General features: G+C 39.1%; 1 non-coding gene across 1 annotated transcript; it reads right to left on the reverse strand.

Annotated features, from left to right (window-relative positions):
• Window positions 1-9,531: 9,531 nt before the first annotated feature.
• Window positions 9,532-9,638, reverse strand: LOC141620347 (small nucleolar RNA R71). The gene has a single exon (XR_012531942.1). It is a non-coding gene; the product is annotated as a small nucleolar RNA R71 (small nucleolar RNA).
• Between the last annotated feature and the right edge of the window lie 15,412 nt (window positions 9,639-25,050).

The following is a 25,050-nucleotide window of genomic DNA, read 5'->3' on the forward strand; positions in this document are numbered from 1 at the left end:
GATCCATCCTGTATTCGGGTTAACCGAAGTCGGGATCGTCCTGGACAAACGATGGAAGGGGAACAGACCCTGCATCAGACAGCCAGAAGAGGCGCGAGCCTGCTGGCGATGCGAATGGCTCAGCCTTGGTCTGCATCAAACCAGCATAAGAGGCGCGATCCGGTTGGCAATGCAAACGGTTGTGCCCTAGTTTGAAAATAGAAAAGTGAGTGGCCTGTTTAGGCGCGGGTCAACAGATGATGGAAAACGTCTTCTGACCGTTGAAAGAGTTTGTAAAACGTATTGAAAATTGGGTGTTTGAACCCGTCTTGGTTTGAAAAGACCGTTTAGGCCGCTTTTGTGTTGCTTTGAAGAACGAGACTCGAATTATCGTCATTGTTTTGACAATATTCGATGTCGGGTTCGGTTTTGTAAGCTTGACATGAATAGTTTTGAAAATGATTATGAAGTAATTGTTTTAAGTTCATTTGTTTGTAATTAGTCAACGTCCATCATCGTACTCGGGTTAAAATCCGAGATGGTATGTGGAACCAAGGATGATTTTGTGTTGGTGACTAATACATTTATTTTGAAAATGTAAAGAAATGAGAAAGGCTTTAAAATACCCTTCAAAATGTAAATAAATGAAATAAAAGGCTTTAAAATACCTTTTATAATGTAGTTAACCAAATATTATAACCGAAACACGGATTAAGCCGTCATGGTATTAGGAACCAACGGTGAAAAATGTTTTATGGTTAAAAACTTGTCATAAAAAAATGGTTCAAAAATATTTGAAATGTTAAAATCCGATTACAAATATGAAATAAAAATGAAGGAGATGAAGAGACCAAACACGGTTTGGATTTCGGTTGGGCAGGCTGCTTTAGGCGCGAGCTTGCGTGCTACGTAAGTAGCCCTTGCCTCAACCAAAAATCCGGTTTTGGCTCATTCTTCCCATGTTTTGGACCATGTTATGCATGATTTAGCATGTTATTGTCATGAAACAAATGAAAACATGATAAAAGAAGATTTTTTTACACCCTCATACTTACATGCTAGGCTTGTGGCGAGAAACCGGCGAAAGTGTATCAACTTGTTTGGCCGGAAAACTCGGTTTAAAAACCGTTTTAGTAAGTAAAAGAGTGTTTTTTAAGTTTAGTGATGGTGTAGTGGTCGAGATGGTCGGTCAAGTGACTTAATGCACGATGATGGTACAAAACAATGTGTAAGGCTTTTGTTTACGATCGGTAGGTCGTAAACACGTATCGGATTGTGACTTGAGAAGTCGAGTCTAAAATTTTAAGGTGTAAAAGAGGGGGCGGACACTTGCGTAACTCTCAAATGGTGGCATTTGAGGGGTATTTATAGGAAAATGGGTGGTTGTGTGTGTTTTGAGCGACGTGGCCGCATGGACTGCTCAAAGAGGCGCGAGCCTTGTCTCACGTCTTCGAGGTGTCTTGTCACTATCACACGAGAAAGTCATGATTTGTTCTATCCTAGGATTTGGAAGAACTTGATTTGTACTTGACCATGTATGATTCCGAGAAATTGTAACATGGAAGAATTTGAATGGTTTGTTTTTTGTGTTCTATCCTACGATGATTATGTCTAGCCTTACAGTATGGAACACCAGCGTTACCTTAGGGGAAAACACCCTTATAAGAATGAAAGGTGGTATGCAAATGAGCATAACAAGCAATTTGGTGACTGGGTTAAGGATAATATTTACGATGATGACAACCCAATTGATGATTGCTCACCCAGCCTACGACATCTCGCTTTCGGTCCTCGTGCAACTTTTTATAGCGGGTATGCGATTAATGGGTACACTTTTTACACCCGCATTCAAGATGAAGCGAGCACAATGCAAAACGGTGGAGTTTGCGTAGATTCTCAGGCAATATACTTTGGTAGTTCAAAGGATAAAAATCCTATTTTGGGTACAATGCAATATTATGGAGTTATTCAAGAGATATAGGTTTTAGACTACATGGATTTTGAGATACCTCTATTTCCAAAAAAGTGGGTTGAAAACAACAAGATATGCCCGAAGATGCTCACATACCTATCATTTTGGATAGACCATTTCTGCACACTGCTGGTGCAGTTCTAGATGTTGGCTCAGGGACTTTGACCTTCAAAGTAGGGAAACATTCCATTGTCTTTGCCCAGACAGATAAGAAGAAAGACCCCATGTGGCCAGTCACTTGTAATACGGTTTCTGAAAAGAAATCTTATTTTGTGCTTTCTTATATGCCTGCCTCTATGCCTGTTTCTACTATAACACCTCCGCCCCAGATTGGGAGAAAATTGGAGGAAGATTCTTCTGTTTTGGATATTGCAGGAGCTGGTTTGGGGAAGGAAGAGCCGCATGTTGCTCCAGCTGTGAAGGAGCCAATCGTTCAAAGAGGCGGTTTAGGATGTCTTAGCTATGGCACTGATGAGGAGCCTGATGAGGAGCGAGTCAAAGTAAGAGAGTCCGACTTGGACTTTGATGACCCAGAAGAGGTCATTGCTTGGGAAGCTGCGGAAGATGTTGATCCGTTGAGTTCTGCGGATGTTGGAGTTGAGAAGAGTGCAGCTGAGAAGATGAGCACTGTAGAGGCTACTTCTTGTAGCCAGAAGCCAAGCAAGTGGGCCATTCCGTAGCCATTCTTGATCAACTATTAGTTGATTAAGACTTTTTCAAAAGCCATTCATTTTATTTGCTTTCGTTAAACTTTCTTTATATTGCTTTTGTGTGCGCGACACTTCGCATTTTAATAAGTTTGCTTAGAATTTTAAACACTTTAGACTTTACATTTGGGTTTTGCGCAATTTTGGGCGCGTTATTGTGTATATTTGCAGGTTTATAGACCATGTTAGCTCGATTTATTGAGCTAATTCGAAGAAATCAGAAACTTACAGCGGGTTTTTCAGTCGATCGACTGGCCAGTATGGTCGATCGACTGAGCTGTGACTTCCAGGAGCTTCTGTTCCTGTTCACCCGGGTCGATCGACTGGGTGATGTGGTCGATCGACCATGATTCGCTGTTGTACCTGTTTTCGATCATTCCCTTGCTGTGTTTGGTCGATTTGCGGAGTTGAGGGAGTCTTCTCTCCACTTTATTCTCCGACTCATTTCTGTTTTCTTCCATTTCTTTATTTTACACATAATTTTGCGTTTCAATAATTGTTTTCTCGGATTTACGCGTGGTACTTTTGCTTCTTTTCAGGTACTTATTGGTAGCACTGCTGGCTACTGAAACCTCCTAGCTCACGCTGGTTTGGGGAGGTTTCCTTTTGCTGCGCTTAAAGTCCTGTGAGTTTCCGAGTCCTTATTTCATGTCTTATTTAGTTAATTTTTCGCAAATTCCCGTTTTCCTTTTATTTCATTATATGATTTTGCACAATGGGGACATTGTGTGATTTGGTTTGGGGAAGGGTTTTGCGTCGCATTTCATTTGCTTGCATTCACGTTTACATTTTTGTCTTGCATTGCTGTTTCAATTCCTCTATATATACAGAAAAAATTAAAAAAAATCAAAAAAATTCAAAAAATTGCACGTTTATTTTAGCATGTAGGTTGAGCCGGAATGGTAGTATATCAATGATGACATTGCATTTTCAGCTGTTTATGCCTAAGCCTTGCTAATTGACATGTTATTAGTAGAATCATTTGCATAGTTTACGAGTTTTCGTTAATTTACTCGCTGAATCTTGAGACTTGACTTGGATCTTTGGCAAACTACATCATTTTCTGAGTTTTAGAGCTTATAACTGGGGTCATCTGTGACCAGTTCGTTTAGGATTGTGAGTAGTACTCCTTATGAGACATGTTATATCAATATGCATAAATATGAACTTAATCTGCTTAATACCTGTATGCATTCGGTTCGTGGTTAGTTGACACATGTGGAAGAGGTTTTCTTTATTCATTTTGCCCATAAGCTCCACACTGCCAAAAATAGCCTTTTTGTCCCGTCACTACATCCTACACTTAGCCTGCCCTTGTCAAGCTAGTAGTTTATGTTCTTGGGATTGTTACCTTGTTTTTGGTAGCTAATGCTCATTTTGAGATGATGTTGGGAAGATTAAAAAGGAAGGAAAGAAAGAAGAAAAAAAATAAAATTGAAAAGAAGAAAAAAAGAAGGGAAAAGAGAAACGCATGTGTACTGTGGAGGACGGTCGATCGACTGGCCATCTTGGTCGATCGACTGATGCCCGAGAAGAAAAGAAAATCAAATCGCATAATTCAAAGTCTTTATTAAATGGCGATTTTTGCTCCCATGCTGTATTTGTATCTTATGGGGAGTTGATCAATTATTTCGGAGATTGTGAGATTTGTGCTTGATAATTAGCACCCGTTTCGATTGAAATTTTGAGCAAGAAGTTGGATGTTGTTATAATTTGGTTCCCTTAGTTACTAGCTTGGCTTTTAACTCTGTTTTTATCCAAATTCGTCTTAGCCTCTTCCTACCCATAGCCCCACATATCCATATTTACCTCGGCATGTGTCATGGTCATTTGATTGGTTGGAATGCATATCTACGGTTGTAGAGATTACTTTCATATTAGACTGCGGGCATGTTCTTATAGGTCGTAGTTAGGTGAGACTCATTACAATATTACTTCTTTCTATCTTACATATACGCACCTGTATTTATTGAGTGATATGAGCGACCCGTGAGAGTCCGATTTGATAAGTCTCTATAGTTGACGGTTCAGCAGTTTTTAACGACTTCATAACTCGTTTGCATGATTCATATTGCTAATTGATTGTTAGTTGTAGCATTAAATTGATTTAGGCTATTCGGTTTGCATTTTGCTCTGAGATTGAACTCGTTCCATTAGGTTTTAGGATCAAGTCTAGTTCTTGCTTGGGGACAAGCAAGGGTTTGGTTTGGGGAAGTTTGATGCGTGTCTTTTATATGATATTTTACACCCTATTTTACACGCATTTCAGAGCTCATTTATGTAGTTTATGCTACTATTCTCCCTATTTCCGTCTACTTTCGTGTTTTTTTACGTTATTCCAGAAATGTGAAGAATCCAGTGGAAATCGAGCCGAATCCGTCCCCGAGTACCTTGCATTGTATTTGACATGGAGTATTTACTCAAGGAACTAACTTGGTGCGCATATCGAAGCCTGAAAGACAATTTTATGAAGAATTAGAAGCCAAGTACCAGCTACAGTGGTCGATCGACCGCCTCCTATGGTCGATCGACCAGAGCATGACATACAAAAGCTTCTGTTCAGCATAGTCCAGTCGATCGACCGGTCACAGTGGTCGATCGACCAAGCCGTTATTTTAACGTGAATTAATAGAACGAGGATTAGGAAGCCCATTGTGTTTTGGGTTTTCAGAATAAAGTTACGTGATATTTCTATATAACGTAACCTGCTCATTCAGATACAGGCATTCAGTTTTTAGTTTACAATCAGTAATTAGGGTTCTCAAGATTGTTTTCGTTTTCAATACAATTTACTTTTGCATTCGGTTTCTGGATTTTTGTTCTGCAATTCTTCTTTCCTGTTTCGTACGGTATTTCTCTGTTCTTATATTTAGTTTTATTGCTTTTTTTTCGTTCGTAGTATAGAATTGCTTGGTTAGATCTCCCGAAGCCAAATTGTCGTTTTATGTTAATTGTTCGTTTAATTAATTTAAGTATGAATTCGAATGTTTTAATTGTTAAGTTTATTGTTGTTATTATTTCCAGCATGAGTAGCTAAACCCCTTGTGTTAGGATGTAGGAAATCTGTAGAAGTAGGCGACATTAGAATAGTAGCCCTAATTCGCGCCACAGTCGATCGACTGGGTTCCCTGGTCGATCGACTGGCCACGTGAGATATGCTTCGTTTTAATTAATTTAATTTCCATTTTTGACGAATCGAGTGCACGCGACTAGTTGAATGTTTAGGAATTGACCGACCCGTTAAGATCGAAAGATAGGGAAGGGAGATAGCCTACCTAATTAAGACGACTAGATTAATGAGATCGAAAGATGAGTTAATTTAGCCTTTTAAATCACTTTTCAGGACGAAAGTTAGCATTAGTGATATTAGGGACCTGTAGCGAGATCGAAAGATGCTACCTGTTAAGAATGGACCGAGAGGACTTCTTATTTTCCCGTCTCACGTGTTTGTTTTAGACCTACCTAGTATACTGCCGCCGAAACTATAGTGAACCGACCATCTTAGCACCCTTTTAATATTTGATTTCATCCATTTATTTAGTTTACATTTCATTTACTGCCTTTAGTTATAGATCAACTCAAATCAAAACCCCCACGCATTGTTACTTTTAGATTAAAATCAGACAATTATTAATTGCATCGCCTCCCTGTGGTTCGACCCTGACTGCCACTAGCTATAGTAGTAGTTTGGACTATAAATATTATTTTTGGTGCACACAACGACAGGCATCAATAACCGTTTACCACCCTACTTACCCAAGGTAAAAAGAGAATACCCCGCTTGGGCGAGCGTGGCTCTAATGAACAAGAGATTCATAGGTGTTACTAATTGGTAAGGCTAATCTCAATTTTAGTTATGTGAGAGATCTTGTCAATTTAGTCATAAATTCCTTATAAGTGAATTAATTCGGTGAATGTAAATGACCTGAATTGACAACCGCGAAAATAAAATGCATGTGAATGGCGATTTTGGCATGCGCGAAAATAAAACAAGCAAACATGTAAGCATATGAATAAATCCTAGTATGGCCACCTAGTTAATAAAAACTAGTCTATTACATTTCGGAAACCAACTCCTTGGTCCCTTGCCTCTTCATTCCATAAGATGCTCTTCCTTGTGGGATTTGGAACACCTTCCAAAAATAGACTCCATCTCGTTGTAATTCGTCTTTTGGAAACGCCGGTAAAAATAACTATTACAATTAAATTACATAGCTATTCCTATTATACATTAATTAATTAAATAAATAAAACTATTAATTAATTACAAACCGACAATACGAGATCGTATTTAATTACAAATAAATCGATATTCCCATTCATTCCGGGTAATAACAATTAAAATTAACTAGGCCATACTAGGTACAACAAGATAAATACTTTAAATAAATAACAATCATTCATTCAACTTAAATAAATATGCTTAAAATGCTGTAAAAATGATGCCAAAATCGCCCTATCTTTCATTCGTTGGTATCCATCTCGGTTTTTGTGGATTTAATTGATTTTTAACATGTAAAAATCAATAATCAACTCTTAGATCTCATTTATGTCCAAACTAATTGTCCAAACTGTTTTGAACCTAAAAATTAGTCCTCACTAATTTTATGATAAATAATTAGTTTGATTTGGTGATATTTCACTAATTTAATCGATAAAATCATAATATTTAAGTAAAAATCCAAAATAATTGAAAAATTACCCAAAAATAATTCATCCAATTCACTCCGTAAATATACGTGTACCACTACACATATTATTTACGTACTAATATTAATCACATTAATCAATTAGTACAATTTTAGTAAATTAATAGTTAATTAACTAAAACCCGTCTCCCAAAATTTATTATTCAATTATCACATAATTAAATAATAACTGCCGCTCCTCGAGTTCGCAACTCGAAAGCTCTCTAATAATAATCGACTAACTTTTTAGTCTTTAAATCAAGGGACTAAATAAATTGTATATCATACAATTAATTAGTTATCAATTGGGGTTCGTTCCTATAGGTGTGACCGAAAGGGGTCAGTTGATCACCGCCGTCTCACGACAATAACGTCAAACTCTAGTCAGCCAACCGTTATCGATTTACGTTAATCAACTGACGAGGATCAAATAAATAAATATCTGATGATATTCCATTAATGAGATTTAATATGTTAACGCACTATTGCGGAGGACACTAACTCCAACAATTTTCTATATTGTTCATTATTTATTTCGGGTAATTAGAAGATTATTTGGAGGATTGACAACCTTCCATCAATCATCAAGTACTTCTATTATTCTTTGCTTTATTATTTTGAATCATCTTTATAGGTATAATTCTCTCTTAATCCTTTTTAATTATTGTTAATCATCTTCATTTGTTCATCATGTTTTGCCTTGCTAGTATGATTGACAACTTTTTTAGCATGTTAAACTTGATAATGAGTGAGTAGTTACCTTAACTAGAGTTAATGGGGAAATTAGGGGAAACCAACATGGGGATTGATTCATGCTTAATCTAATATGTTTTTATAATTAATTTGCTTGCTTGTTGTGATTCCAACTTATGCACGTGTTATGTTTGATGAAATGCGAGCCTATGAATCCTTGCATTTTTTTACCCATCACTTATCTTTTCAATGAGACTTGTAAGACATAAACCAACTCGAGTCTCATTAGACCATGCATATAGTTGGATAGGGAGGATTAAGTCGACTTGTAAGTGTTGTACAATCTAATCGATTCGGCTCCGGCACCCAAACCTTCTTAAGGATTGTAAGATATACATTAACTCGATCCCATCACAACAATAATTGCTTGCATCTAGTAGGAAACATGTTTGTATGATCAAATCCCATGAATCCCCTATGAACCCATGACACCCTAGTTCTTTTAATCAATTGTTTACATCTCATTTTAATCATCTTGCTTGTTTTCATTACTTTATTTACATTGTTGTTTAGGTTAGTTGATCTCCTACCTCAACCCAAATTGTGACACCCTTAGACACAACCATTTGCAATCGAAAATCCTACATCAATACCCGTCCCTTGGGATCCAACCTTTACTTACCTCTTTACTAAGAGTAGAGTAGTTTGTGAAGTTATAAATATTGTTTTGGTCAAGGTAACTTTTGACGACGAGTACAAAACCGATCCGACCAAAAAATAGCACCGTTGCCGGGGCCGGTGTTAACTTGATTTGATTTTCTTTGATTGTTTTTTTAGTTCTGTCATTCTTTACCTTGGGGAAGTCAAACTCCTCAAGGTTCGTTCTAATTTTTTTCGAGTTGGTTGATATTTTGCATGTTTAGGAGATCACAAGGTAACTTGTTACCCATTGATCTTGAAATTGAAAGAACTTTGACCAACAATAGAAGACTTGCTAGAAATACTTTGAGAGGTATTAGTGAGATTGTGGACATTCCACCAAATAATATTGAGTTTACCAACCCTTTTGCAAGAGAAGGAGTGGATAACCCAACAAAAAACCAACCACAAAATCAACCCACAATGCCTAAATTTTGATCACATTCCGAACCAAACGAGGAGAGCCTACCAAATGGTACTCCCACACCACAACATTTGACCGGTAATTTCATTGCAAAATCCGCATTTATACAACTAGTTGAGAGAAGTCAATTTGGGGGGATGCCTAGTGAAGACCCTCATTCTCATATAGAGACTTTTTGTGACTATTGTGATGCGATTTCTTAAACCGGAGTTACTCAAGACCAAATTCGATGGGTCTTATTTCCTTTTTCTTTGATTGATTCCGCGAAACAATGGTTGAAGAGCCTAGATAAAGCTACTCTTGGTATTGACACTTGGAAGAAATTGGCACTTGCTTTCTACAAAGTTCTATCCTCCGGAAAAGACTAACATGTTGAGAGCCCAAATCACCGGGTTCAAACAAAGGGACGAAGAATCTTTGTATGAAGCATGGGAGAGATTCAAGGATACTTGCCGATCTTGTCGACATCATGGACTTAGCGAATGCTTCCTTGTACAATAATTTTGGAATGGTCTATATGAAGACTCCCGAAACATTCTCAATATGGGATCAAATGGTATGTTTACCGAAGTTGATGATAATCAAACATAGAACAAGATTGAGGAAATGGCGGTCTATAACTCATAATATAGTAGACCTCGAAAGGCTACTAGGGGAGGAAAGCATGAAGTGGACTCTATTACTCAATTGGATGCTCAACTTAGTGCTCATATTGACACCATTAATTTGAACTTTGAGAAGGCTATGGCTAAACTTGAAGAGGCCTCCAAATCACCTAAGCAACATGTTAATGCCATGGTGGCATCTTCATCAATTCCAAGTGGAGTATGAGAGTTGTGGAACTTTGGGACATGACCAAAGTGAATGTAGGGGAACAAGTGAATGCTTTCCAAGCATACAAGAGTGGTACCCCTTATTCCAACTATTACAATGAAAACACCAAATTCCATCCAAACCTCTCATACAAAAGCCAAAATATTCAAAACCCTCAAACAACATATACCCCACCTCCAATGAGACACCAAGCTCAAAGACACTTTTACAACCAAAACCAAGGTTATCAAAATCAAACTCCATACAATCAATCCAATGACCAAGGTTTTGATGTTCAAAAATCGGTCCTCCAAATGCAAAAGACCCAACAAGAATTTTTCACTCAAATGCAAAAAGATAGTCAAGCAAAAGACATCACCATCAACAACATCCTAGCCCACACCAAAATGTTGGAAACCTAAATGTCTCAATTAGCATCTTCTAGCTCTCAAAGACAAAAGGGGCAATTACTACCTCAAAGTAATCCCTCAAGACATGAATCGGTGATTGCCATCCATTTGAGGAGCGGTACAAGGTATGAAGGGCCAAAGGAGCAAATTGAGAAAGACATTGTGGAGACTAGTGATAAGGAAAGAGTTGTGGAATACTCTAGGGAAGAAGAACCCACCATTCAAGAAGTTTCAAAAAAGAATAAATAAAAGGCTAAAGAGAAGGAGCCTAATGTGATTAGACTTCCATTCCCAAGTCGTCAAGCTAAGCCTAAGTTTGATTAACAACTTGGAAAATTCATGGAGATTCTGAAGAACTTAGAAGTCTCAATTCCATTCATGGAATTGATCAATCATGTTCCGGCCTATGCAAAGTACATGAAAGATGTTCTTACCAAGAAGAAATCCATCCGGAAGCTTGAGACTATTGCTTTCACTAAAGTGAGTAGTGCTATTCTTCAAGGAAGTTCACCTCCAAAACTCAAGGATCCGGGAAGTTTCTCCATTCCATGCACTATTGGTGACACTACAATTAACAAAGCTTCATGTGACCTTGGGGCAAGTGTAAGTGTCATGCCATACTCGGTAAGCAAGAGGCTAGGAATGGGAGAGCTCAAGTGCACTAATATCACGCTTCAAATGGCGGATCGATCAACAAAGATACCTTTAGGGGTATGGGAAGATGTGCCCGTAAGAATTGGCAAATTCTTCATCCCGGTAGACTTTGTTATTGTTGATATGGAGGAGGATTCCAACATTCCTATCATTTTAGGAAGACCTTTCTTGCACACCGTGGGAGCGGTGATTGATGTGAAACATGGAGAGCTCACCCTTGAAGTGGGAGATGAAACAATCACTTTTAATCTTGACAAGACAATGAGAGCTTCCCGATTACATGAGCCGTGTTTCATGGTTGATCACTATAGCCGAGAAAGTGATAGGAAGAAGTTGGCATCTCAATGCAAAGAACAAGCTATGGGTAAAGAATCACCACCTATATGGAAGAAGAAAGTGAAAGATGCTCCATCCAAAGAGCAAGAAAGTTTCAACAAAGAGAGCTTGAAAAGCTCACCCATGACAAGTAAAGAAGAGGGCCTCATTGCCCATGACAAGAAGGAAGAAGAGTTGCTCTTGTCAACTCGTGATATAATTGGGGAACAAGTAGATGAAGTATGTGGTCTTTGGGATGATGAGTTTGAAGGGATATTCAATCCCTATGATATGACCCAAGACCACAATGAAGAACAAAAAGTGCAAAGGTCTATTGAAGATCTTTATCATGACAATGAACAAGCTTTCGACTACTTCTTCAAGGTGTTGAGCAACATCAAAAACTCCTTGGCCATGCCCCCTTGACATCTAATTTATGGATGAGAGTTTGGTGGAGTCCTCCCTAAACCACCATTTGTAAATATTCTAACACCTTAACTTGCATTTTACTTATTGTATAGCATTTTTGTCAATTTTGGATTTATATTTTTATGCCTTGATCCAGATTTTCATCATTTCGAGAGAAAGTGAGGGAAGGACTTATATGATTATTGATGTGTAGTGTTTTGACATAGTGTGGGGATAGCAATTGCCTAGGCTATCCACGCCTTCGTAGTGCCCCCACAATGAGGACTAAAGGAATGAAGAGTAAATGACACGGGTTATGAAATACCTACGGGTGGAACTGAATTCGTGAGGTAGAGGGAAGATCCGAGCGGCCCGACAAGAATCCGCTCGTCCTGAAGACAATCCGAGCGTTTTGGGAAGAAGACGCTCGTCCTGAGAGAGCTGGAAAAGAAATTTTTGGTCTGACTAAAGATCCGAGCGTCTCCAAAGAGAATCCGCTCATATCAGTCAAGACGCTCGTCTCTCACAGGATCCGCTCATCCTACTGCTGGTAAAATTTGGGATTTCTCCCTGACAATAAATCTGAGCGTCCTCATAGAAATCTGCTCGTCTCCCTTCAAAAAGACGCTCTTCTTCACCAGAAGACGCTCGGTCTTATTTTCTGAAGCAAACTGAAGCAGAATCCGAGCGTCCCGACCCAGATCTGCTCGTCTCCCCTGTGAAATTCAAATCCAACGGGATTAAAACCCCACCTTTCCCAATTCATTTTACTCATTCATAACACACACACACATCTCCAAAACCTTCAAAACCCTCAATCCCTCCATCCACCAAAATCAAATTTCTCAACCAAATTCACCCAAATTAATTCCAAACTCCCTCAAAACTCAAAGAAATCACTCCTTTGTCAACAAAAAGCAATTGAAACACCAAAATCTTCAAGGTTTGAATCGATTTTTAGGATACAAGACAAAATTCAACTATCCAAAATCGATTTGGGTCTTATTGAAATTTGAAGAATTCAACCATATCTTTGGTGTTACTACATAAAGGAGAGGATGGCTAGGACAAAAGGTGGAAACTGTTGGAATTTATTAATCTCATTAATTTACATATTCATATATGTGAGAAATTATTTAGTCATAAAATAATTACAAATCTTATGCATGCAAACAAAAATAGAAGTAGAGAAGAAATCATTAATCTTACTATATGATTTCGGTTTTATGGGCACCAACAAGATCTCCTTCTTGTTAGTTCTTGAGCTTTCCAACAATGGATGAACAAGATTCAAGTTTAGAATCTCTCCCAAAAGCATATACCCAAAGAAATCTCTTAATAACCAATATTATTATGATCTAGTAACAATATTAGTCTTACTTAAAATATGACACAAAATTAATTTTGTTCTCTTGAAAAATCGGTTCAAGAGGTAGTGATTATGTGAGTTTATTTCTCTAGAATTTTCACAAATCGTAGAGAGTATGATAATTTCTTACACTAGAAATAATGTGATAAGAGTGAATGAATAATTGTAGAGGAAACACTCTCTATTTCCCTTGGTAAATCCGGTTGGAGGGAGTAGTGTACCCAATGCATGGGCTAGTTTTTCTACCCAAGAAATGATAGGTATGTAAGGCTAAGACTATAGGTAATTATTGTGTTTTTCACTAAAAAATAATTAACACAATATCAACCATAAGCCCCTCCATTTTCGGCACATATAAAATGGGAGGTCCATTTTATTTTGTCATTTGTCAATTGTAACATGTGTGACATGTTACTTGACATCTGAAATTGTAATGTATTTTTAACATATTAAAAATCAACATACTCATAAAATATGTCATATACAAAATCGACTAGTAATTCGTAATTACTTGTACCAAAATGGTTTATCAATTATAAATCACAACATCTTGTATTTATAATAAATCATTCATTCAATCTCAATTCAATATCAATTGTTCGTAAACAATAATTTTATCCAAGTAATAAAACAATTCGATTACTTAAACCGTGTCTCATTTAATCAAATTACAATAAGATACGTTAACTTAACTCACAAAATTATCCGTCAATTTTAAGCAATTTAATTAACTTGTATCGGCATACGATTAATTAAATAATCAATTAAGAGTATTTCCCTATAGGTATGACCTAAGGGGATCAACTGATCACCACCGTCGCACGACAGTAATGTCAAACTCTAGTCTGCCAATCATTACCGATATGTGTGGACCAGTTGACTGTAAAATATTACATCCCACATGTATTCTTAAAATGAGATTTAAACATGTGATCATTATGATCAACAGTTGTGATCGCATTATTGTCGGAGGACACTTATTCCAACAATCTCCCACTTGTCCTCGACAAAGTGTGCGTCACCAATTCTCTTGTCCTATTACTATCTCCCACTCAATGTAAGGTGTCTTCCAGGTCGTACTTGCAAGTGATCATATCGAGAGTGGTTTCCTCGATCTGGAGAATAACTGATTTGACCGGAGTTATCTACCATAGATACCTTCCGAGCGTGGCCACGCATTTCCAGTTCATTACTCCTCGAGTGGCCCTGAGATATTGTTATAACCCTGACAAGGGGTGGACAATTCCTATCGTACTTATTCCCTTTGACTAGCCACAACCATCATAACCCAAAATATGCCCATTTTACCCCATGTACGAAGGTCGTAGTAACATAAATCAAAGTTAATCTGAAACTGTGCTACCTTAGGCGAACAGTCTTTAATCAAAAGAATCGACTCATTAGAATACTATTGTAATACCCGCCCTTTTAGGGACCCTTTGACCATCGTTGACTGACCTTGGGAGCGGGAGTAGTCTTAGAAAAGTGTGCCAAAACCATCTTGGGTTGCGTGTTAAGAGTGGTACTCGATAGAGTAGAGGCTACTCGATCGAGTAGCTAGGTTACTCGATCGAGTAGGGGGCCACTCGATCGAGTATGTTGGGTACTCGATCGAGTACCGAGTTTTCAGCGAGGGTTTTATATCGCGTTTTGTTAAATCCGCAAATCACTTCCGCCACTTTCCTCCTATCCTTCAGTCGCCTCTTTCCCTTCCCTTCACCTCAAAACCTCCATGGAAGCCTTTTGAAGATCCTGGTGCCTTAGGAGAGCGTCACTTGTGTCGGGTAGCGGTCTCTTGCTGAGTTTTCTCCCTATAGGTATGTCATAATCATCATCCGTGTCCTTGTTCTTTGCAAATAGGGTTTGCTTGGTAGTAATATATGATTGTGTTGTGCTTATAGGCGTTGCTTGATTGCTGGATATGTCATATGTTGGCATGGATTGGTTGCAGTTGCTTAAAGGTAGGTTCGCCTACTCAGTTTCTGTAGATGGTCTAGTGTGTCGGTCGTTGTGGTAGTATTGTGATTGCTTAGTATCGTAATTGTATTGTGACGGCTGTGTTTGTGATTGTGGTTGTTGTCTCTGGTTCTCGAGATGCGTCTCGGCTGAGTGGGGTCACTTGCGGGAGTGACTTCACGCCCTAGTTTCGCCCTCCGTGGAACCCGCCACGGGAGGGGATGTGCACATTAATGGACAGGGTTATCGCTCATTATGAGGAGCGGGGATTTGGTGGGAATGGCTGCGGTCCCCCACTGGCAGGGCTGGTCCAGTGGACAGTCAGTGACAGAGTTGGTTGGGTTATCGTGGTTATGTTTGGGACTGATAGCATTATTTGTATTGATAATTGTAGTTGCCGTTGTCGTGTCTTATCTAAGTACTGACCTTGTGTGGTTGTTTGTTTGTTATGTGTCTGCTGTGATCCCTTATGGTGAGCAGTCGGTCTTAGCAGGTGTTGATGTTGTTGATAGCTGGAGTCCGGGCAGGGATGAGTCTTCACGAGATATGATGGTCATAGCGTGTAGTCCTTGAGTTGTATCTTTTATATCGTTTGTTGTTTAAACCGCTTGTAATACAATATAATAGTTCATTTATCGACGTTTGATTATTACTATCCTCGGGTAACCGAGATGGTAACGCCCTTATATACTAAGGAAGGCCTAGTTAAGGCTCCTCTGAATATGGGGGTGTTACAAAGTGGTATCAGAGCGACGATTTTGGAACCTGTAACAAATGAACATAATGAACGTAGGGAGTCTAATAAAATGAACCTGGTGTATGTGTAATGGGAGCCCCAGCTGATGCTAGATTTTGGGTGAGTAGGCGCCCTCATTTCAAAATCTTGGCCCCATGACACTTAAGCCAGTCACATGGTATGGGAATGTGGAGTCAGTGTGTCTATGTGTGATATGTATATTAATTGTGCCGGAGCTACCTCCGGTTAAGTCCATGTTAGAGTTAATAGGGGTGTGATAGTGGAATTTGGGCCGCGTATAGTAATCGTTGGTGAAATTAGCGGAGTTTTTGGAATGATTAGTGAATTTATACGATGGTTATGAGATATGTGACGAAAGTTTATGTAATAGAGATGCGTGAAAATGTGGAATTGAATGTCGTGACATGAAGAGTGAACATGTAGGTGTTTGCTATAAGTTAATGATGACGGAAGTCATATACGAGTTTATAAATCCCACCGTAATTACTATGATGATAGTTATAGTATAGTTGAGTTATAATTCAAGACATAGCATATAGTAATGCGTTGATGCCTTATTTGTTGGTTGAAATTTCTCCGCTGCGTAATATTTGATTCGTGCAAAATGAATTGCTTATGATAGAATGTAAGACATGATTGAATAATTGGTTTAAAAAGTATGTATTTATGTGATAAGTAAAAGAAAGAATTGATGTTCATTATATGCTTCAAATTGAAGTAAACACGAGTTTAGTAGTAACACTTAAAGTAAGTTTAAGTGTAATATGATGGTGTGAATATATTTATAGAAGATTCGGTAGCAGGTAAACCGAGTTGGGTAACTTGTGTAGCGTAATGTGACGTACACCTTATTCGTTGAAGAATTACGTTTTGCGTGAGTAATGGTTGTAATCCGTGATGGAGTGTGATAATTCGTGCCGAATTCCGACCTTAGTTTGGAATCGACACGCCATGTTGTTTTGCAGGAATTTTCAAGTTACTTAGTATTTCTGACCGAGTACTTAACTATACTTGACCGAGTGCGAGTGCTTACTAGACCGAGTAGACCTCACTCGATCTAGTTAGGAAGCTATGATGTCGGGATGTGGGAAAAATTCTTGCAGATACTCGATGAAATGGCTCCTACTCGATCGAGTAGGGTGGTACTCGATCGAGTACCCTAGGCACTCGATCGAGTAGGTTATTGTACAGTGAGACATACGGGTTTCTTCAAAACCCCAATTCTTTCCCATTCTCCTCTTTCTTCCTCTATATTTCGAACCCTAGAGCCTTGTTTCCTCTCTAAATCTCTCACACTCTTGGGTTAGTGGTGATTCTTGGGGTTGATTTCCTTGCTTAATTTCGTTTCTTTACTTTGCTACTCAATCAAGGTATGCTAATCTTCCTAATGTACATGGTTTATTGATTTGAATGTGTTAGAGAAGTGAAACAATCTGAAATTTCGATTATTATGATCAATTTGGTGCTTTTAATTGTTGAAATATGATTCACATGCCTTCTTTCCATGTTTGTTGGCGATTAATTGTTGTAAATTAGACTAGAAATTGCAAAGATTGAACCCGAAATTTCTAGGGTTTCCAAAATTGAAATCAATTTTTGGTTGTTTTACAATGGTTAGATGGTAGAATTGAGCCCTATGTGTTGCTTATATCATGTTGAAGGATGGATTTGATGATTTCCACCTTAAAAAGTTGCCTTAAAACTCCGTCTTAAAAGTGCCTCAAATGGAAATTCGTGATTTATAATTGGAATTTGGTGTTGTGAATGACATTATAAGTATAAGTTGAACTTCAATATGATAGTAGAAACGATAATTGATGAAAATATGCCAAAATTATCACAGCTGTAAAGACCGTCTGAAAATTCTAAGTGAATTGTTGTTCATAATATTGAAGGGTGATAATGATATGTTCCAAGTTATTCTTTTCCATGAACTAGTAAGAATGCCTCACATGTGATTAGAAGTGTGTTTGGAATAACCTTTAGAATCATGCTAGGATATTCGAATTTGTTGAGCATATGTAATCACCATGATAAATTTCTTTCACAACTATGGCCTATGAGTAGTAGTAAACTGAGCTTGTATGTCAAGTTTTGGAAACTGTTGGTGAATGTGTGTACATAGCTTAATATTCAAGGTTAATGGCAAGACTTATATGCTCCACATGTTGAAATTTGTTGGTGAATTGGTGTACCTAACTGAATAAGTTAAGTTCAAGTTACATGAAGTATATGCCTTACGTGTTTGTGCAAGTTGCTTAAGTCATATGCTGAAACAGATGCCGAGACTGAACATAGGAACCCGCCAAAGTAAACGGGGGAGGGGTAATCCACCTGAGATGGGGGAAGGGAGTGGACCTGTGGTACCCGTAGTTCCAGAGTACCCTTCTGTTGTTTTTGTTGATTTCAAGCAAAGAGAGCGTTTTGTAGTTTTACAAAAACGCAAAATGAGACCTACACGGTGTATTGACACTACTTTGTTGGAGGATTTGGAGATAGAGACGGATGTCCGTCACATATTTGAGACTTTGGGTCTTCTTGGGTTGTATAGGCTGAGGAAACACTCTTATCCTTTTCTTACCTTGGAGTTCATGAGCTCCTTTATCTATGACCCCGCTGGCTGGACCGTTGAGTTTCGATTGATGAACACTAGTTTCTTGCTTTCTATGGACCAATTTGCTTCTCACCTTGGGTTGGCCAAGCCTCCCAAGGACTCCATCACCGATATCCCTGCCGAGTGCGGTGTATGCCGCCTAATGCCTTGCCTGACCGGGAAACCGGCTCCTACCTCAAGTAACATGCTGATTAATGATGTTCAGCATGTCACATTGAGGATCTTTCTTCGTTCCCTCTCGAACCTCCTTTATGATCGACCGGATATCAGTAAGCTGAACAACCATGAGGTGTTACTTTTGATGTCCTACTTGAACCCAGAGTGGACCAGGAAAGTGGTCTTCAATGCTCCTTCTATGGTTTGTGCCGCCCTTGCCTTGATGGCTACTGCCTCTTCCCGGTACCTGAGTTGTGGCGCTATCGCCACTCGGTTAGCTGAAAAGCTAACCTCTTTTGAGGCTTCTTCGGAGTACGTGCCTCTAGTTACCCCGGTGCCCACCATGGACCGTGACTACTATCTCGACCTGAAATGGTTGAGGACTTTGGCTGACGGTAGCCTAGCTTGGAGGGTGTGGGGCGTGAGTTGGATGAAGATTCCAGCTCCTGAGCACCTCCCACCGACGGAGCCCCTAGAGCCGGCGGTAGTGACTGTGGACTCCGATGATGAGGAGGAGGAGGAGGATGTTGATGGACCCCGCCAGCTGCAGACCTATCTCATCGACGACACCCTTCTTGAGGTGATGCCAGAGCTGAAGAAGGGGGAGAATGCGTCGGTCGTGGCAGTGGAGAGACCTAGGTTGGGGAGAGGACCCCGTCGAGTGAGGGAGAGGGACTCAGAGACTAGGCCACGGCCGGTGACACCACAGCAGCAGCAGCCTTTTCCGTGCTACCCTTACCTCGACACCCCGGAGACGCGATCCAGCTACTTGGCGGAGAGAGTGTCATCTACCTTGACACTCCGGAACATGCACGAGATGGCGTACGCTCAGGGGATAGGGACCGAGGGACCTCACCCGGTTTGGTGGAGTGGAGTTAGGGATTACTCAGGGGTTTTCCATTCCTACGGGGTGGAACAGTCGACGTGGGGGACACCTCAGTCCTTTGCCTACGGTGGCTTGACCCCGTGGTACGTGAGCCCAGGAGCAGGAGCAGGAGTTGATGCGGGTGTGGGTTCATCGGGTGCGGGTATGTCTGGAGGTGGTGGGGGTGATGATGAGGTGATGGTTAAGCAGCAGCAGCAGCAGGAGGAGTGATACTCCTTGTTTCTATCCTTGTTCATGATCGTTAGTAGTAGATGTTGGTAGCATGGTTAGATTTTTGGTTGTTTTTAGTTGAAACTTTATTTATGGATATGTATTGTTGGCCATAAGGCCGGATTGGTTACTTAACATTGTTGCAGGAACGATTTTGGGGTCGGGAAATCATCCCGGCTCAAGTTATACGACGGGCATGTATATATAGGTTGGTTTAGGACAAGTTGTATGAAGCACTTGGCCTGTGGGTACTCGACAGAGTACCCCATACTCTATCGAGTAGCTGCAAGAATATGGGATAAAAAGCATTCTGACCTGTAGGCTACTCGATCGAGTAGCCAAGACACTCGATCGAGTAGCATGGCACTCGATCGAGTACCGCTACATACTCGATCGAGTAGCACTGTTACAGGAGATTTTCGAAAATTAAAAATGTTCAATTGTTTTATAATTGCAAGTTTGATGTTTAATGTGGTTATTAGTGCGTAGTAACACCTTTGAACCGTTAATTTCATATGTTGGAAGTCGTGTTTGAAGTTTTATAAGCGTAGTTGTCACAATTAGTGAAGCGGTAATAGTTTCTTATTACTTTAATGTTGCATACGCCCTATTACGATCTATTTATCGGAGTTGTAACTTCTTGTACACTTATGCATACCATATTAACATGTGTTGTCGACGGTGACTAGATATTCCGGAGGTTTGTGTATGATTTCTAATTTAACGAATATATAGTTAGTGAGTAATGTCCATAACAAATAATATGGTTTTATTTAATGTTATGATGCAAATAATAGGTAATATGTGTTGTAATTTTGGTGGTGAACTTCGGGGACGAAGTTTCTTTTTAGAGGGGAAGAGTAATGTAGCGGAAATTATCGCGAAATAAAAGGCTGATTTCGAAATTATGTTTTGTTTGCCTAAAAGGTTTTGTTGTTTAATTGCAAAATTTTCTAGTACCTTGGTTACTTTACTTGTATGAAGTGTAATTGGTTACCTCGGTTTGTGGAGTAATTCATGCGTTGTAGTGAAAATGATAGAATGAATTGTAAAGGACCGTCATAAAGAGTCTTATCTCGGCGCGATACGTCGTAATAGAATGAATGGAGTAACACGGTGGTGTTAATTGTGCAGTATGAGGTTGATATGAGATACGTTTCGGGTTGATAAATTGTTGTCACATGATGAGCGATGGTTGTTTGTGTTGGCTCATATGTCAAAGTCGATGTTTGATACATAATCATTAGTAAGAATTGATGCATACATGTAGAGTGACAATTAACGGTGATAATGCTTGCATGATAGTGGTAAGAGTCGATAGGTATAAAGTATAGACGGTGATGATGATGACATGGGGGGGGGGGGGGGATGGTATTTCCAAGGAGTAATGGTTTGAGCGGGAAAATTGGTGAGGTCGTGTTGTTTCCGTGTCTTGAGCGCGAGATAGGTGAGTTGAACTTCGGGGACGAAGTTCTTTTAAGGGGGGAAGACTGTAATACCCGCCCTTTTAGGGACCCTTTGACCATCGTTGACTGACCTTGGGAGCGGGAGTAGTCTTAGAAAAGTGTGCCAAAACCATCTTGGGTTGCGTGTTAAGAGTGGTACTCGATAGAGTAGAGGCTACTCGATCGAGTAGGGGGCCACTCGATCGAGTATGTTGGGTACTCGATCGAGTACCGAGTTTTCAGCGAGGGTTTTATATCGCGTTTTGTTAAATCCGCAAATCACTTCCGCCACTTTCCTCCTATCTTTCAGTCGCCTCTTTCCCTTCCCTTCACCTCAAAACCTCCATGGAAGCCTTTTGAAGATCCTGGTGCCTTAGGAGAGCGCCACTTGTGTCGGGTAGCGGTCTCTTGCTGAGTTTTCTCCCTATAGGTATGTCATAATCATCATCCGTGTCCTTGTTCTTTGCAAATAGGGTTTGCTTGGTAGTAATAGATGATTGTGTTGTGCTTATAGGCGTTGCTTAATTGCTGGATATGTCATATGTTGGCATGGATTGGTTGCAGTTGCTTAAAGGTAGGTTCGCCTACTCAGTTTCTGTAGATGGTCTAGTGTGTCGGTCGTTGTGGTAGTATTGTGATTGCTTAGTATCGTAATTGTATTGTGACGGCTGTGTTTGTGATTGTGGTTGTTATCTCTGGTTCTCGAGATGCGTCTCGGCTGAGTGGGGTCACTTGCGGGAGTGACTTCACGCCCTAGTTTCGCCCTCCGTGGAACTCGCCACGGGAGGGGATGTGCACATTAATGGACAGGGTTATCGCTCATTATGAGGAGCGGGGATTTGGTGGGAACGGCTGCGGTCCCCCACTTGCAGGGCTGGTCCAGTGGACAGTCAGTGACAGAGTTGGTTGGGTTATCGTGGTTGTGTTTGGGATTGATAGCATTGTTTGTATTGATAAATGTAGTTGCCGTTGTCGTGTCTTATCTCAGTACTGACCTTGTGTGGTTGTTTGTTTGTTATGTGTCTGCCGTGATCCCTTATGGTGAGCAGTCGGTCTTAGCAGGTGTTGATGTTGTTGATAGCTGGAGTCCGGGCAGGGATGAGTCTTCACGAGATATGATGGTCATAGCGTGTAGTCCTTGAGTTGTATCTTTTATATCGTTTGTTGTTTAAACCGCTTGTAATACAATATAATAGTTCATTTATCGACGTTTGATTATTACTATCCTCGGGCAACCGAGATGGTAACGCCCTTATATACTAAGGAAGGCCTAGTTAAGGCTCCTCTGAATATGGGGGTGTTACAACTATAGTAGCTCTCGCCACGGCCAGGCTATATAAATTTGCCAGAACTCTATAAGCGGTCATAAGGCCCGACAAAGTGTTCCTAACAGTCTGCCTATGTGATCGACTAGTCATCTCACATGACTCTATGGCACTTGAACTTGCCATCAATCGCATCACACTCTAGTCACTTCGAGACGTTACCTCATTCAAGTGACTATGGGCGAATACCATGTTAATCCGGGTTCACTTTAACGGGGTTCAATATTGTCTCTACAACCCGTTTGGATGTAACAAAGTATATTAAAAGGAGTTTTACGATTTAAAAACTCGAACGACAAATGTGATTATCACATATGAATAGTCAATACCTGATTACTACTTCATATTTTATAATCCAATTTGATCATGTATGTAGTTGTTCATCTCAATCCAATTGAAATGACATATGACATGACTCATCATGTTAAGCCCATGAGAAGGCTTTGGTTAGTAGGTTTTATCAAGTTCTTGTACCTTACTCAACCTTACTACATACTCGTTTTCCTTTCGTAATGTATACATTTGCATTACAAAACTTTCTGAGTACGTGTCTAGATCCAATCTAGACATAGGCTTTCTTGCCTTAAAATAGCTCCCACTATTTTCACAGTGTGCGGGACTCATTCCTCTTGCACATCCCATGATTGCAAGTGTACTCAATTTCCGTTGTAAATATTTCTCATTGTTCTTTATTACCTAGAACGATTCTAGAAAATCTATTTCTTAAATAACATAGCCACAATGGTATCTTAACCATCCTAATGTGTTTTGATTATGGTTTTGTCGGAAACCATGCGCAATCTCAATTGTCAATTGTCATTTGTGTAACACCCTTACACAAAATTGCATCAAAAACACTTTGCTTTATATCCTTAATGCTTCTTCAAGCACTTAAGGGTAATCTTTATGGCTTACTTGGCAAATATTACTTAAATTCGATGTGAAACAATTCATCATACTCAAAGTATATGAAGTATTATACATCATTTCCTATTTAATTGATTCGGCAGCGGAGGCAAATGGAATCAATCAAATATATTCAATTTAATTAAACTAGTCATGAATCTTATCAACATAAGACTTCTTATTTGACGCTAATATCATGTGGATTTATCTCCATAAATCTGGATATTAAAGATGTATTATATATCTCCAAGTCTTAAATCATTCCCAATGATCAATATGTCATCCACATATAAGACTAATTAAAATTACCGTAACTCCCACTAAACTCCATGTATAAACACAACTTCTCGACCTATCGAGAAAAGTTTTATAACATGATCAAAATGTTGATTCCAACTCATCGATGTCCTAATTAAGAATATCTCTTAAGTTGCACATTATTTTAGGATTGCAAGAATCTACAAAATTCAAGACATGTATTGAATGCATTCCTTCTAATTGGAGAAGTGGATTTTAGATTCACTCGCTATATATATCTCATAATGAAACACAATCCCTAAGAAGATCCAAATAGACTTAAGCATTTCAACTAGTGCAAAACCCTTTGCCACCAATCAAGCTTTGATATCTAATAATTCATTTGGAATTTATTTTGGATTTTCATGACTCTAAGCCTTGTATTGAGTTGTGACTTAAACATTCTCATGTAAGTCATATGTTCATTACTTTCCAGAAGTAATCAACTTGAATCAAACAATTTCTTTGTAAGTTGTAAGCTCTTTACTTTCTTAAAAGTAACATGAATTCATCATCTTCAACAAGTGACGACTTTAACCTCCTAGGTTTTGAAGAAACAACGTCAACGTCTTACACAAAACGTTTCATATAGCCAAGAAAGACCAGTTTCTTGCGACATAACATCCTTTGTGGCTCTTTGAAAAAACATCCTTTGTGGCTTTTTGAAAAATGTCTCCCACTCTGTCTTCTAGAAATAAACTTGTATTCTAGAAAGACAGCTTCACGAGCCACAATCCCGTTGTACTCGTGATTATAGTAAGGAAAAATGAGCATTTGTTTCTTTTGAAAAACTTACAAACATGGTACCCTACCATTTCATATCTCATATGATTCGTTTTAGATTTAGTGGAAAAATAATTTAGACAAAATGATAAAATCCCCAAAAGGATCAAGTAACTCAAGGTAACTTGATAGAAGTCCAAACCATATCGAATAGCGTTTGATTTCTTTATCCAACCACACATTATCCCATAATGCGTGCTAAGAGAGATTAATTTGTGATACTATATCACATTTCCTTTGGCTTATTTCATTTGAGTCTTGCATCATCTACATGATATATCATTCTAGTTTGGTTTTGAATATAATCACCTTGATAATGGCTAGCCATACATCAAATCGTGGTGTATAGGGTCACAAAAGTGAAACCTCTTTGTATCTTAACAAGTTTATATTCTTATTTAGAGTTTATGCACTTAATAGTCATAATTAAGGTATAAATATAAACCCAAAACTAGATTGAGTACACAATGACTCTATCTCTCAACATCATTGTTGCTAGTCGTCATATTCTAATCATCCTATGTATCAAATACAATGATGAAAACCACCACTGGTTTCTAATATTGACGAAGTAGTACTAGCAA

The sequence above is a fragment of the Silene latifolia genome, chromosome 1, assembly GCF_048544455.1.
Source record: "Silene latifolia isolate original U9 population chromosome 1, ASM4854445v1, whole genome shotgun sequence".
Taxonomy (NCBI): domain Eukaryota; kingdom Viridiplantae; phylum Streptophyta; class Magnoliopsida; order Caryophyllales; family Caryophyllaceae; genus Silene; species Silene latifolia.